At 40.4% G+C, this 14,809-nt stretch overlaps 1 long non-coding RNA gene across 1 annotated transcript; it reads left to right on the forward strand.

Annotated features, from left to right (window-relative positions):
* The first annotated feature begins 4,319 nt into the window (after window positions 1-4,319).
* LOC310713444 lies at window positions 4,320-14,595 on the forward strand. The gene is made up of 3 exons (XR_014529252.1): window positions 4,320-4,454; window positions 4,791-4,899; window positions 13,919-14,595. It is a non-coding gene; the product is annotated as an uncharacterized lncRNA (long non-coding RNA).
* Window positions 14,596-14,809: the final 214 nt, after the last annotated feature.

Raw genomic sequence — 14,809 nt, forward strand, 5'->3', positions numbered from 1 at the left:
CAAAAACAGTACTTCTGTCTTGTCAGGATTCAACCTCAATCTGTAACCTACAAACAGTTGACTTCACCCCCAAAGGTGCACTCCTCCATTGTCTCATGAGACGGATGGATGCCAGTTGATCACCTAATCTAATTATATTACTGTTTAATCCACAGCATTATTATTATTATTAGAGTTTATATACCCCCCTATATACCCAGAGGTCTCAGGGCAGTTCACAGAAAAGATCACAACATATATAATCAGAATAAAAACAACAACTCAATAATGCCCTCCCAGAAAAAAGCCACACTTTAAAAGGGTATAGGATGTCAAACAGATCAACCAAAGGCCTGGTTAAAAAGGAACGTTTTTGCCTGGCGCCTAAAGGTGTGTAATGAAGGTGCCAGGTGAACTTCTCTGGGGAGAGCATTCCACAGATGGAGAGCCACTGCAGAGAAGCCCATTCTCGTGTTGCCACACTCCGGACCTCTCTAGGAGGAGGCACAAGAAGATGGGCCTCAGAAGATGATCTCAGGGTCCAGGTAGGGTCATATGGAAAGAGGCGGTCCTTGAGGTACAGCGGTCCTGAGCCGCTTAAGACTTTATAGGTCAAAACAGTCATCTGATGAAAAGTTGGGATATCAGTGTTTTGATAAAAATAACTGAATGATAAACAAAGAAGATGTACTCCTTTCCCAAGAAGTTTGTCAAGTAAATTTGGCCATGTTGAAGGAAACAAGGAGAAGAGAGGGGCATGTATTACATACAGGGAGGAGACTAATAAACAAGGGGTAAGGTAAGAAAATTAGTGAACAATTAGTGATTAAGGCTGCAGTTCTAAGCCCCTTTCCCTGGAAATAAGTAAGCACTGTGGAATTCTGTAGGACCTCTGAATAGACATGGTTAGGATTTCACTTCAGCATCAGCCGCTCTTCTTAGTTGCACAAGAAGGCCAAATGTTTTCCAATAAGTATAGAAAGTTAACAGTATTCTGTAAAATATTCACAGCTGCCAAGACATATGAGAACTCCTATTTGACTTGCAAAACATACATTGAAAGGGTGCGAAGGAATAATTAAGCTGCTTGAACACAGTTTTGGTAGTTGCATGTTAATTTTTTCACACTTTTTGAAAAGCATGCTTAACATGAAGGATAAGGAGCCACTCTGGGCTCTAATCCAGAATGTGCTCCCAATCTGGTTTGGGCCCTGTGTTGATTTCCCACCAAATATCATTTCCCATTTCTATTTATTTACCCCTGGAGGGGCTATTTGTTTTATGTAGTTTTGATTGTATGCATGTAATTGTTACAGACTGTTTTAATAATTTTACAACATTGCAGTATACAGCTTTTTTGGATAGCTAAATAAAAAAGGGGCAAATAGAAGATGGGAGAGATGTTGTTTAGTGTGAAACCAACACAGGACCCCAAATACAGATTGGGAATATATTCTGGATCAGGTTATTTCCCCCAGAATAAGAGTGGCAAATGTAAGCATGCTTTTGTAAAGCTGAGTAATATAATGTGCAGTTTGGCCCTGAGATTGCCTTTTAGTCAGACTTCATCAGTTATGAATATTATTCATGGGGGATAGTAGGAGAGAGAGCATTTTTAAATCCATTGTACATTCAAGTTTAGGATTTGCATTTGTATTACAGTGTCAAGAAATGTAGAAACTCTAAAAGGGGCCTTAGGGATTTGGTTTAAATAAATTATCTGTAAGGAGAATGTAAAACCTGGATGGGATACAAGGTACATTTGATTATTCTTCTGCATATATCCTGCATTAACAACATTACCACATGGGCTAAAAGCTGTGCAAAGAGCCTCTCATGTTTTGTGTGGAAAGTGCTTTCTCTTTACAGTGAGAAAGGGGTGGCAGAGGTCTAAGGGCTATTCACTTAGGTCCCATCTGCTCTAAACATGCAAAGCAGTATGACAGTGCCCAGGATCCTTTATGAAAATGTGGTATGAAATTGCATTACAGTGGTACCTCGGGTTACAGACGCTTCAGGTTACAGACTCCGCTAACCCAGAAATAGTACCTCAGGTTAAGAACTTCAGAATGAGAACAGAAATCGTGCTCCGGTGGCGCAGTGGCACTGGGAGGCCCCATTAGCTAAAGTGGTGCTTCAAGTTAAGAACAGTTTCAGGTTAAGAACAGACTTCCAGAACAAATTAAGTTCTTAACCCGAGGTACCACTGTAAGTGTATCGTACAGTGGTACCTCGAGTTACAAAAGCCTCAGGTTACAAACGCTTCAGGTTACAAACTCTGCTAACCTGGAAGAGTTACCTCGAGTTGAGAACTTTGCCCCAGGATGAGAATGGAAATCGTGTGCTGTTGGCGCAGTGGCAGCAAGAGGCCCCATTAGCAAAATCACTCCTCTAGTTAAGAACAGTTTCAGGTTAAGAATGGACCTCCAGAATGAATTACGTTGTAACTAGAGGTATCACTGTATAGTGCACCTGGCGCCCTAGATGCTTAGCATGCATTCAGAGAGGAGATAAACCCTGGATTGGACAAGTTTGCCTGTGCTACTTTCTCAGCTGCCACCAGTCTAGCATGGCTTTCCATGCACTGAAAATAACTAAGTAGCACCTTTAGTTACTTGAGTCATTGCCACTTCCTGTCTGCAATGGCTCATTGATGGGAAAGCATAACAAGCCGGAAATAATGTTAATTTCTTCCCAAATATGGTTGCATTTTCCTCCTGTCCTTTGATAGAATATAAATCGTTTTGTTTTTTATCCTGTGTTTTTATTTTTGTACTCAGTGGAGCCAGCCATATCAGTGCTCAAAATAGTGACCATATCCCATTGCAGAGAAGATGTAAAAAGACATTACATTGAGCTATTCTAAGAGGTTTGTGTTTCCTTTTACATATTTCATCTCCCACCCACTTCTGTCCCCTTTTCTATTCGATATCCAACAGATTATTACTAGGGATATTTGCTAATGCATGTAAGGCAGAGACCACAACCTTAACAGTAGGGATTGTCAGTTCATTTTGGGGCTATGTTACTTTCAAATGTATTCATTCATAGGTACATTATTTCTCCTTTCTATGTTGATCTTCATAAAAAATATGTGAAGATATTTGTGCAAAATCTGTTATTTTAGTATTTATTTAGCAACAATATTCTGAATACATTTTCTTACAAAATATGTGCTAAACAGTACACTCCCTTAGGAGGTTGTGGACTCTCCTTCCTTGGAGGTTTTTAAACGGAGATTGGATGGCCCTCTTTCATGGATGCTTTAATTGAGATTCCTGCATTGCAGGGGGTTGGACGAGACAACCCTAGGAGTCCCTAGGGGTCACAGAATTCTATTATTCTTAACCAGAATTAGGCTTGCTCTGTGAGATGATGATGATGATGATGATGATGATTATTATTTTTATTATTATTAACCAAACAAGCCACCAACCAAACAAGGCATGGCAGTGGGAAAACTGATAAATCAGGAATTCAGTTAACCCTTCCAAGTAGTTTCTGAAATGAATAACAAAGTGCACATACTCTTGTATTACTAGAGGGAGTCATTTATTTGTGCCAAAGATTCTGACCGATGCAAACAGAGGAAAGTAAGCTTGTTGACTTCTTCTACTCCTAAACCCAATAACTTTATTTTCCATACAAGCTTCAGAACTACTAGAGTGCAGAGTAGCCACACTCTGCCAAATACATTCAAAAGGCAATGGGATGTCTAACGACAGCATTCAAACACTGTTCTTTATTGAAATCCTTACAAAAAGTACATTTTGATAATTGCCTCACTAGCTGAAATAATATCTAGTAGCAGCAAACACCACGTTCTGTTGCATGATGGCTAACAAAGATGGCTGCTTCTGAATGTGTAAAAGTGTGACCTAATATGAACCTTTAGCAAATTAGTACAACAATTTCCTTTGCTTGAAGTATGTTCTCAAAGGTGTGATTTTTCCTATGTTTAAAACCTGAGCTCAATCTACATTTATGGTCCATTTTTGTTGCATTTTGTACATGGCATGGTCACTGATGCTGGTGGGAAGCAAATGTAAGAACGAGCGTGGCACCAAATAAGAAAAGCCCCTCATCTCTTGTGTCCCAGTGGCACAGAAATATTGGCTACCAAAAACCATTCATGGCTGCCTCTCTTCACTTCAGCTGCTAACTAACAAGAGAGCTATAATTTCCTGTGTTGGGGCTCATGCTGGTTGTCATGGCCAACCCACCGAGAATATTTATTTTAAAGATCAGTCTAATTCATTGAAGATGAATGCTCCTGACGTGTGTGTACATGTTGTTCCACGGAAAGCTGCACATACGACAATCTGCTCTTAATTTCATGCCAACAAATGAATACAGCTATGCACTACTCTCTTCTACAGGTGCTAGTTTGAAGCGCACTGTAGCTTTACAGCCAACATATAATTTGGAAGAAGATATCTTCAATGGAAGACCCTCCGGGGATAAATGGATAGACTGTAAGTAAACAGCATGTCACCCCTGAGGAAAGAATTATTGCCATTAAAGCGGTAATTATTTTTGTCATAACTGAGTGCTTGGAAACTCCTTAAAGCAATGTCCCGCTCTTAATGATCTGGAGCTATGGATTTATTATACCATGAGAGGTTAAAGGCTACATCAAAGCTGAACTGCAAATGTATTTAATTTTAAAGTTATTGCTTTATGCTTAGTGTAAATGTCACAGGAAAAATCATGGTGCTACTGCCAATGAGTCAGCCAATATTTTAACCTTAAAACAGTCTAATTTGTTTTGTTAATAAGCTTTTCTGAGACTTTGGTGTTCTTTGTTTTAGGTGTATTTGAAGCAGTGTTAGGCGCTGTGCTGAACAAGGGACAAACTTTTGAAGAGCAGAGGTGTTGTTTTATTGCAGCAATATAAGAAAATCTTCTGACACCTTAAAGGTAAACAAATTTATTCATAAGCTTTCATGGGCCAGAGATCTCTTCATCGGATACATGGAATGGTACTCTTAAGGCAGATTAAAAGGATCAAATTGGAAAAACAAGAAACCACAAAACAGAGTGCTTTTGGTGTAAACATCAGAAAGTAGAATTTTCTACATTTGGTGGAATTTAAGAAAAGATAACTGAAAGAAAAATCAATAATTTGTTCTTGAATACTGCATATTGTCTGTAGACTAAATGACTCTTATGACTCTTTATGCAATAATCACAATAACATGCAAAATGAAGGGAGGGGAAGGAATTAATTGCCAAATATGAAATACTGGACTGAATTTGTACAAAAATCCACAAAGACAAAATTTGTAGGAATTATTTTGTAAAAAGATCTAATTTCCCTCCACAAAACGCTCTACAGTCTTGTCAATCTAAATCAAAAGCTATACTGTGCAACAGAGTATAGAGGGAGCCTTTAGTTGCAGATTTAGCTCTTAAAGCTGGTCTTTTTTAGAAAAAAATCTCCCATGGGAATAGTGATCCCTGTTTCTTAGACCACCGCAACCTCAAATATTATTTGGGAAAGGCTGTCTAGGATAAACAGCCCTTGGATACTATTGCTGGAATAAGCAATAGCCTTTAATTAATACCCACTTTACTGTGGGAAAACCAGCTACTAAATAGTTAATATACCTAGGAACAGAAATCTAAGAGTTCTTCCTGAGTTATCTGTTTTAGTTTATCTTTCACTTGCTTACTTGCTTCTGTTGTATTCAGAAATGCCTGTTCATATTAAGTGATTACAGCCATGTCTGTCTTCAGTGTGGTGAGACAAAGGCTACTCTGCAAAAATAACTGTGAACATTCTACAAGTGATGTATTATTTGGACTCAGTCACCTCTCCTTTTGTTTGTTATTATTTTTGAATTCTGTAAAATACTTAGAAAATCAGAGTGAAACCAGCATAAACCTGGTCTTTAAAAGGGGGGAGGTAAAGGTAAAGGGACCCCTGATCATTAGGTCCAGTTGTGGCCGACTCTGGGGTTGTGGCACTCATCTCGCTTTACTGGCCGAGGGAGCCGGTGTACAGCTTTCTGGTCATGTGGCAAGCATGACTAAGCCGCTTCTGGCGAACCAGAGCAGTGCACGGAAACGCCGTTTACCTTCCCACCGGAACGGTACCTATTTATCTACTTGCACTTTGACGTGCTTTCGAACTGCTAGGTTGGCAGGAGCAGGGACTGAGCAACGGGAGCTCACCCCGTTGCGGGGATTCGAACTGCTGATCTTCTCATTGGCAAGTCCTAGGCTCTGTGGTTTAACCCAGTGTCCCATAAAGGGGGGAGGGGGAAGGGAGTGTCAAAACATTTACAGCACAATCCTGTGTACTTTTTCCAGTACAATCACTGTACTCAGTGGGGATTTCTCACTAGTAAGTGTGTTTGAGTTTGTAGCCTGAGAAAGTTTGAGTCTGAAGTGGTGGTGGCTGTCCAGTACTGTGATCCTGGCGTCATAGTGGATCACACCACATCTAGTGTGCATGCGTTAGTTGGAGGGTAGGGCCTGCCCATTCTTCCTTCCTCTGCCACCTGGTCCTATGAAATGGACTATTGTGTTTCTTTGTATTGTTGGCAGTTCTGCTGAAGTACCCATAAGGTCTGATACTGAAATGTAATTTTTGCTCCTTCAGATTAAACAAAGTAAGTGATTCAATATGAATTTTTGTTTGGAGAAGTATCAAGCTCTGTTGCCCAAATTATATGGCACTTTCTGTGAAGAGAACAATATAAAATTGGGAATGTGGTATGTAATGCATACCTTTAGATGGAAATCTTTGCTTCCAGGTGTGGCTGCACTTTAGGTAGCAAATATACAAGTGTCTGTTTTGAAAGTGGATTAAGCACAGTAAAACGGGATTACACCGTCCTCCATAAACGTTCAAGCAGCCTTGAGAACATGAGGATGTATGTGAAATATTTTACCTCTTCAGGAAAGTCTTGATAAAGTTGTAGCTTAGTTCTTAATAGTAAAAAACAAACTGCCAGGAAAGTTTATTTTCTTTTTTACTGAGTTTCTGGCCCATTGTTCCGCTTGAGGAGCCATGTTTGTTAGTTTTGGCTCACAAATCTCTCCTCTTCCTTAAGGATAAACTATCCTTAGGCACTTGTACAACTATGCATTAAATGACTGCATAGCAGTTTATTCACAGCCCTGAACTCAAGCAGAATTCAACTGTGTGACTTCCTGGCTTAAGCAGGGTGCATCCGTAATGTAAATACCTCGTTGATTTTGTGGAAACTGGGACATTTTTTGTTTGTTCCTGCAAAAGATTCCTGCTGGAAGCTTCACTTTAAAGCTGGAACTTTGCCTACTCTGCTGTGACTAGGATACTGATCTGATTTTTATGCTTTCATATATATAATATTTAATTTTTTAATTCAACATTAGCTTTGCTTGCAGTCTACGGCAGAATAAAATCACATTACAAACATCGTAGTATTAGATTTTATCACCATTTATTTCTTTTAGTCTGCCCAGGGATTTCTGCATGTTCAGTAGAACTAATTTGCAGTCAGACACTGAGGTCTTCTAGAAGGCCAGCAGGCTCCACAAATTAATTTATCCAAATAACCAATCCCTCATAGGCCAACCATAGAAAGACACCAAAATGGCCTAAGCAGGCAAAGCTCCCTTTTGAAGTCTGGAATGTTTTGACTGACTTGAAACAGGCGGCTGGAATGAAAGGATAATTTTCAATGACCCATGGGGATTTTTTTTTTTTTTTTTTTTGCCATTTTCAAATATTAGGTAAAACAAAGAGAAAATGCTTGGACTAATTTAGAAAGACTTAGCAGTCCTGAAGATAACCAGGCTAGAAACAAAGTGTTCATATATGAGATGTTTATACCATGCACTGCTTTTATTTTTTATATAAAAGACATTCCCACTTTTTTAAAAAAACAGTTAACTTTTGTGAATTTGCAGGTGATAAATAGCATTGGCTATGAGATATAGCGTTTGATTTAAACAAACATTAGTTTTCAAACTATTTCCAGCAAAATTAGTCCCTGGTTAACTCTGTTCTGGTTTTGTTTCCAGGCTTCCATTATGGCTACTGTTGCTGGTTTTTCAAGTTTACTGATGGTAGCATTATTGACATGGGGATTTGTTTGTTTGTTTTTGCTTCTTGATAGATATATTTCCTATTATATATTTGTTACATTGCAAAGCCATTCAGAGTGTTTTATGGGCAGAAGAGCCTAGTATAGAAATGTCAAGTACAGAGCAGTCCTGCACATGTCTACTCAGCAGTAAATCCCATGGATTTCACTGAGATTTGCTTCTAGATAAGTGGGTATGGGAATGCAACCTGTCAAAGCAATCCTATACATGTCCATTCAGAGGTGAGTACAACTAGGTTCTGCGATATTCTATGCTTAATAACTGGGCTGTTTTATATCCTGCTGTGCCAGCGTCAGACCGTGTGTCTGTGGTGCCCGGGGCACACGTGTGTGCATGCTGGTGGGGGGGCAGGGCATGGAGGGTGAACAAAGCCCACTGTGCACCAGCCCAGCCCTCGATGCCAATGCCCTCCACCGGCTTGGGCCCTTTCTGCTTATATGGTGCATCTAGATTCTAGGGTGTTTGATGAGATCCCTGATATATATTGAACCACAGGTCAAATATGGCAGATGTGAGCTGGGATTTGAAGGAAAAGAAAGAGGAGAATGTGTCAAGTATATGAATGATAGAAAGGTAGGAGCAATGGTGGTGGGCAGGGATTTATGAGAAAAAGGTTTAAGCTACAGAGAACATATGTGTGGTTGGTAGAAGTCGTTTGAAAAGTTAGAACTGAATATTTACAAGTGTAGGATCAGTGTTGAAAACTCCTTCCTGTGAAATGGCTGGAATTAAGGCTGTTTATGGGCTGTCTGATGTATGGAAGTGAGAGCTGGACCATAAAGAAGGCTGATCGCCGAAGAATAGATGCTTTTGAATTATGGTGCTGGAGGAGACTCTTGAGAGTCTCATGGACTGCAAGAAGATCAAACCTATCCATTCTGAAGGAAATCAGCCCTGAGTGCTCACTGGAAGGACAGATCCTGAAGCTGAGGCTCCAATACTTTGGCCACCTCATGAGAAGAGAAGACTCCCTGGAAAAGACCCTGATGTTGGGAAAGATGGAGGGCACAAGGAGAAGGGGGCGGCAGAGGACGAGATGGTTGGACAGTGTTCTCGAAGCTACCAGCATGAGTTTGACCAAACTGCGGGAGGCCGTGGAAGACAGGAGTGCCTGGCGTGCTCTGGTCCAGGGGGTCACGAAGAGTTGGACACGACTAAACGACTAAACAACAAAACAGCAACATGGGCTGTCTTCCATGAGAACAAGTATTATTTGTTAAAACAACATATATAAAGTCAGGTGGTATAATTATTTCTGATTTGTATACCCCCTGCAAGAAATGAAAGGAAACTTCATGTGTTTCTTGCTTTGAACTAAAGGTGAAGCATGTGGCTGATAACCCATCTAATTTGTTGTTTGTGTCTGTCCTTGTGAAAATTATGATGGCTGCTATTCATTGTTAAGGCAGAGCAGAATGCACATAAATCTGGATCTTTGCCAAATATCTCCCAGTTGTGGCCTTCTGAACACTGATGGCAAAAACTAGTGAGATCCAGCTGGTCTAGACCACATAAATCTGTATGACTAAAAACTAACTTCAAAATTATTTTAAACTTTTAATAGTTGTTAGATGAATCTGAAAATGAACTGTGAGAAGATGCTTAGTGATTGCTATGCATGCAACTGATGGAAATTAACTACATTTCAAGAATTTGGTGCATGAGCCAGCTAAAGTGAAGCCCCTTTAAGTTGCATTAATATCTATAACTTTGGCATTTTTTGTCCTAAACTCTGAGGCACATCTTTAAGAAAAACCCTCAAGAACAAGAATTTGTGAACAACACAATCTTAATATAGTATGTAAAACTATATCCCATTGTAGATACTGAATATGCATTCATGCTTATTCAGCAAGGTGAACTGTATGCACAAAGAGGCTTTCACATTAGAAACTATTTGCTATGTTTGGGCAAGACCACATTGCTTACACAAAGTTTGGATGGCACCAGTTTTGAGCAAGACTTGTCCTACCAAAGGAAATAGGTTTCAAAGGACTGGCTCTTCAGGACCTGGGAGAGCTCCCATGGAAGGCAGATGTTGATCCACAAACTCTAAAGCTCAACATAAATCCAGGCAATATTCAGTTTGCCGTCAGAGAGCTTTTTAAAATTGCATTTTTATTGTTGTACATTGCTATGGCATTTCATAATGTTCAGCAGTCTATAAATATTCCAAATTAAATTTTTTGAAGCAGATTGGGACAAATATCTCCATCCAGTGGCACTGGTTCTTATGCATAACTTGAAATGGAATGTGGAAATGTTTACTGTTTCCAAAAGGGAAAGGGAAATTCTGCTAACAAAAGTGTACAGATATCACAAGTTTGGTTCCAGGTCACCTAAAAAAAAAAGCAAATATCGCAATAAAGCAAGTCACACATTGTGGTGGTGTTGTTGTTGTTGTTACCCAGTGCATATAAAAGTTATTGTAGTTTATTAAGTCAGGCTGCATGGGTGGGAGGGGAAAAACTCAGTCCAGCTCTAGCAGCTCCACTTCTGTGGCCAGAAATAGGGGTGGCGGGGGGGGGGGGCTTCCTTCCTGTGAAAGCTGCCAGGCTGTCTACAGCTGCACCCATGTCCTCATAAGGAGGAATATCTGTGAAGCACAATACAATCAACAAGCTATGTCTGTATATGATCCAGGAAATAAAATGTTGAATACAATACTTTCTCTTACTCCTACCACCCTTACCTTAATAGAGACACCAAGGAGCTGTCCAGGGGGGAATATAGATCAAGATGATCTGGACAGGAGGGGAGCTGTCCAGCAAGAGAGCACAATGAGATAAGATACAGGATTTCACCCAACCTACCATAAATGAATTTAACTAGCTGTCTGCTGCACAGTGGCATTTCCCCTAGTATTTAATTTACTGCATAATTAATCCTCGCTGCTCCCCAGTTGCTTGGTTCTGTTCTATATCCCTCCATTCATTTATGTTCACAACATTAGGGTGCAGTACCATGTATCTGTTGCTGCACTTGGAGTGCACCTGCACTGGCAGTTTGCACTGGCAGTTCTACCAACTACTTGTGTCCACATGATTCCTCCCATGGGTGGACTTGCAAGTGAACTGGGCTACGTATACCCAAGGTTTTTCTGCAATCCCAGGGGCTGAAAAGAATACAGCTGCAAATCAGTTGCTGGGGCAGTTGTAACTTCTGCAGGGATGGGGTCTTCCTGCCTCATTCTTCTCAGAACCAATTGTTGTTGTTGTGTTTTTTTTTCTACCCACAACGTAAATGCATTCCTTCCTTGACTTTTCTCACACTGTGACTCCCAATAGCTGTAGGGGTGTGTGCACAAATGACTGCTGCTAATTTTCAAACTCCCAATTTTCAAAGTTCTATTTCTCTTCCCTCTTTGTTTCATCTGTGCCTCCAAGTCTGACCAAGATGAGTTCCCTTTTTTTTTTTTAGTAACAGGAACTTCTGCGTAAGAATTTTTTTGATGACTTGCCATTTACATAGATTTGTACATTCACTAGGTATTTTCTTTCTAGGACATCTGTTATTTGGGAAACAGCAGAAGGGCTGTAGCTTAGTGGTACAGCACATGCATTGCACGCAGCCAAGTTAAATTCTTGGTATTTTCAGGTAGCGCTGGGAAAGTCCTAGACCTGAATTTGCTGTTGTACTACACTAGGAACAGGGCTCCCACTAGCAAGATGGCTGCTGCACTACCATGGTTGAGTTTTGCCCATTGTCTCTTTGAGATTTCTTTGCATCAACTGCCAAACAAATGCAAGAAACCATAAAAAACCCCAATTAGCAGAGTTGTGTCATAATTTCAGAAATAAGAGTAGGTGCTCCTATTTGCTGTATGTGTCCTCCTTCTCCAACTCAGTCCCACCAATTGGACAGGCAGACAGGAGCTCCTTTTCTTTTGCCAGACTCGTATAATACATGATTACTTCTTCGGTCAGGTTTGTGAACTGATGGATGTTTCAAGATTTCAAACTGCCTGCCTCACTGCAGCTGTTTATTCACTTGTAGCGCAATGACTGGCATGCAAGTTTCAAACTGGAATGTTGAGGAGAATGCGGATAATATATTTAGTCCTCATCAGCAGACAGCACAAGGCACCAGTGGGTCTCGCTCCCAGAGGAGTGGCTGGCTACTTTAACTGCAATGCTTAGCTTGGCTTAATATAATTTGTTATTTAAGGCAGGTTTGTAAAAGAGCTGCCGTGCAACTTTTACGCTATGCTGCACTGTACTCCAAAGCGATTTGAATGTAATGGACAAAATGAACAAACCTAGAAATGAAAATCTATCTAAACCACTAGGGAAAGGTGGGGGAAGCACTCAGTGCATTTATATACCATTTTTATTTTGGTGCTTATTAATATCTGTAGCCTATTTCATAGATATACTAAATAGTGAATGCAGCTGGAATGGAGGCCAGTATTTCTAGAAGTGAATGAGCTTTCCTGACACAGGCTATAGAAGGGAAACATTCCCCAGAGGATCACGCAAGACTTCTACATATCTGTAGGAAATTGCAGCTGTCAGGCTTTCTTTTATTGCCCTGGCAAAGTGCTGTGTCAGTTCTTACAGACAATTTCTAACATGTAGATGGAAAATGACTACTTTCTCTATACTGGATATTGGCAGATAGATGAAAAGGTGGATAGATAGATGGATATAGAAATGAACTGATATAATCTGTGGGTTGTGATCAATAGTTGTGCAAACAATCTTTTCCTGCTCCTCCTCTCCACTTAAAGCCCCCTGTCCCCCCCAAAAAAAAGTCTCTTCAGGTGCCCATCTGGACAGCGTTGGTTTTATCACACAGAAGTGTAGTGAGATATGAGAAACACCCAAAATTTGGTGGAAATATTGTCTGCCAGTGGAGTTCCACTGTATGCAAGGTTACTTTGTCCAGTTTTGGGTTGTTTCCCAATTCTTGTGCAGTTCCAGAGTGCTCAGCAGGGACCCCTAATTTTTTGCAGGGTTGTGGGGTTGTTGTTGTTGTTTTGGGGGGTAAATACAGCAAGCTCCAGAGTGTTGCAGAAGCTGCCTTCCATTTGCACACACTTATGAAGATAAAATTACATCCTTATATTCGCTGCTTTTTGTGGCTGGCACCTCTCTCCCCCCCCTCTCTTTTGCTGCCGATGGCATTCATTCTGTTCAGGCACACATGGCACATTTATCAATACAAAGGTTCCAGCACTTCATGTTTTACCAAAAAAAAAAAAAAAAGCACTGCTCATATTCCATATTTTGTTTCCTACACTACTCTAACATTTTTTGGGGGGGCAAAATAAATCTAAATAAAGGGCTCAATTCAACAAACCCAGTGCACTAGCAGAAGCCAGCACAAGGACCCCATTAGCACAATGGGGCTTGCCACCGTGCCTCCCACACATCTGCTCTGCAAGGTGGAGAGAACCCCCAGAACAGCACGCTGGTTAAGTAGAGGGAAGAGAGTTCCATCTGGAAAGCAAAAGCTTGCCTTGACGGAAAAATTGTAATAATGCAGTGTTAAATTCCACCCAAGGTTTTTTGGAGTGTGTGTTCTTCATTTGCGACCAAACTATACTTAATGTTCTGTGTTCATACTTTTTTTAAAAAAATCAATATAAATAAGATATTACTCTTGAGAGCAGTTGGATCTCATTATAGTGAGTTGCATATGAAATGACTGCAAAACGAGCATGTCATACCCGTTGTCCTATTTAATTTTTGTCACATAGGTGGAATGGCAGTTTGATATTTTGACCCCTCCAAGTGCTCACTGAATAGTCCCACACTAACCCCTATCTCTCAACTTAACTCTCAATTTGTCATGAGGATAAAACTGATTTACTTATTTATGTCCTGTTCTGTGGAAGTTTGTGTCATAGGCCAGAAGTCAGCTTCACCTGCTGAACAGCAGCCTGAAGGGGGAGAAGGTGGATTGACCCCACGTGCAGCTGATCAGTCTTCAAGGACACAGAGGAAAAGGCATTGATGACAACCAGCTGGCTTCAGCCTTCTTAAGCAGAGCTTCCAGCAGCAATCAGATGCTGGTAACAACGTTTGTGGTTCCTGGTCCAACCTTGCTGCTTCCTGCTTGTCTCGCCCCTCTGATCATTGGATTCTCTGGCCCCTGGATCATCTTCCCCCCACAAATGCTTCCTGGTGAGTCAGCTGAACAGCATAACAAATGAATTAAAGCAAAACCAATTCGTTAAAAAAATTAAAAATGCAATTAAAATACATGTTCAAACTCAGTTCAAGGTTACATTGATGTCACTCTCAAAATTCAACACAAATCTTTTTCTTTGTTGTCCTTTCCATGGTCAACCCTGCCATATGAGGCTGCCATATGAGCATGACATGAGCAGAATATTAGCCTTCTGCTCATGCTCCCAGCAACTGGTATTCAGAGGCATACCACATCTGATACTGGAAAAAATGTATAGTCTCTCTGTGTTGGTGGAACAGCATTCCTATTGAGATTCTAAAGGCGACTGCTATCTGTACTTCAAAAAAAGAAGACGGCATTTTGGTGTCAACATGTTTTCCCACATGGATTGAAAGGTCTCTGCCTTAGGTGTTCATTTTGTATTGTTTTGAAAACTATCTTTAGTTGTTTTTTGTGCTATGTTTGTAAATTGCATTGAGGCACATGTAGAAGGCGATTCATAAATTAAATCAGTATAATTTCTAATAGCCATTGATATCATTATCTTCCATAGAATTGTTCAACATACTTTTAAAAGTATCCAAGTTGACAGCTA

This window comes from Podarcis liolepis, assembly GCF_965112155.1.
Source record: "Podarcis liolepis genome assembly, chromosome: 8".
NCBI classification, from domain to species: Eukaryota; Metazoa; Chordata; class Lepidosauria; order Squamata; family Lacertidae; genus Podarcis; species Podarcis liolepis.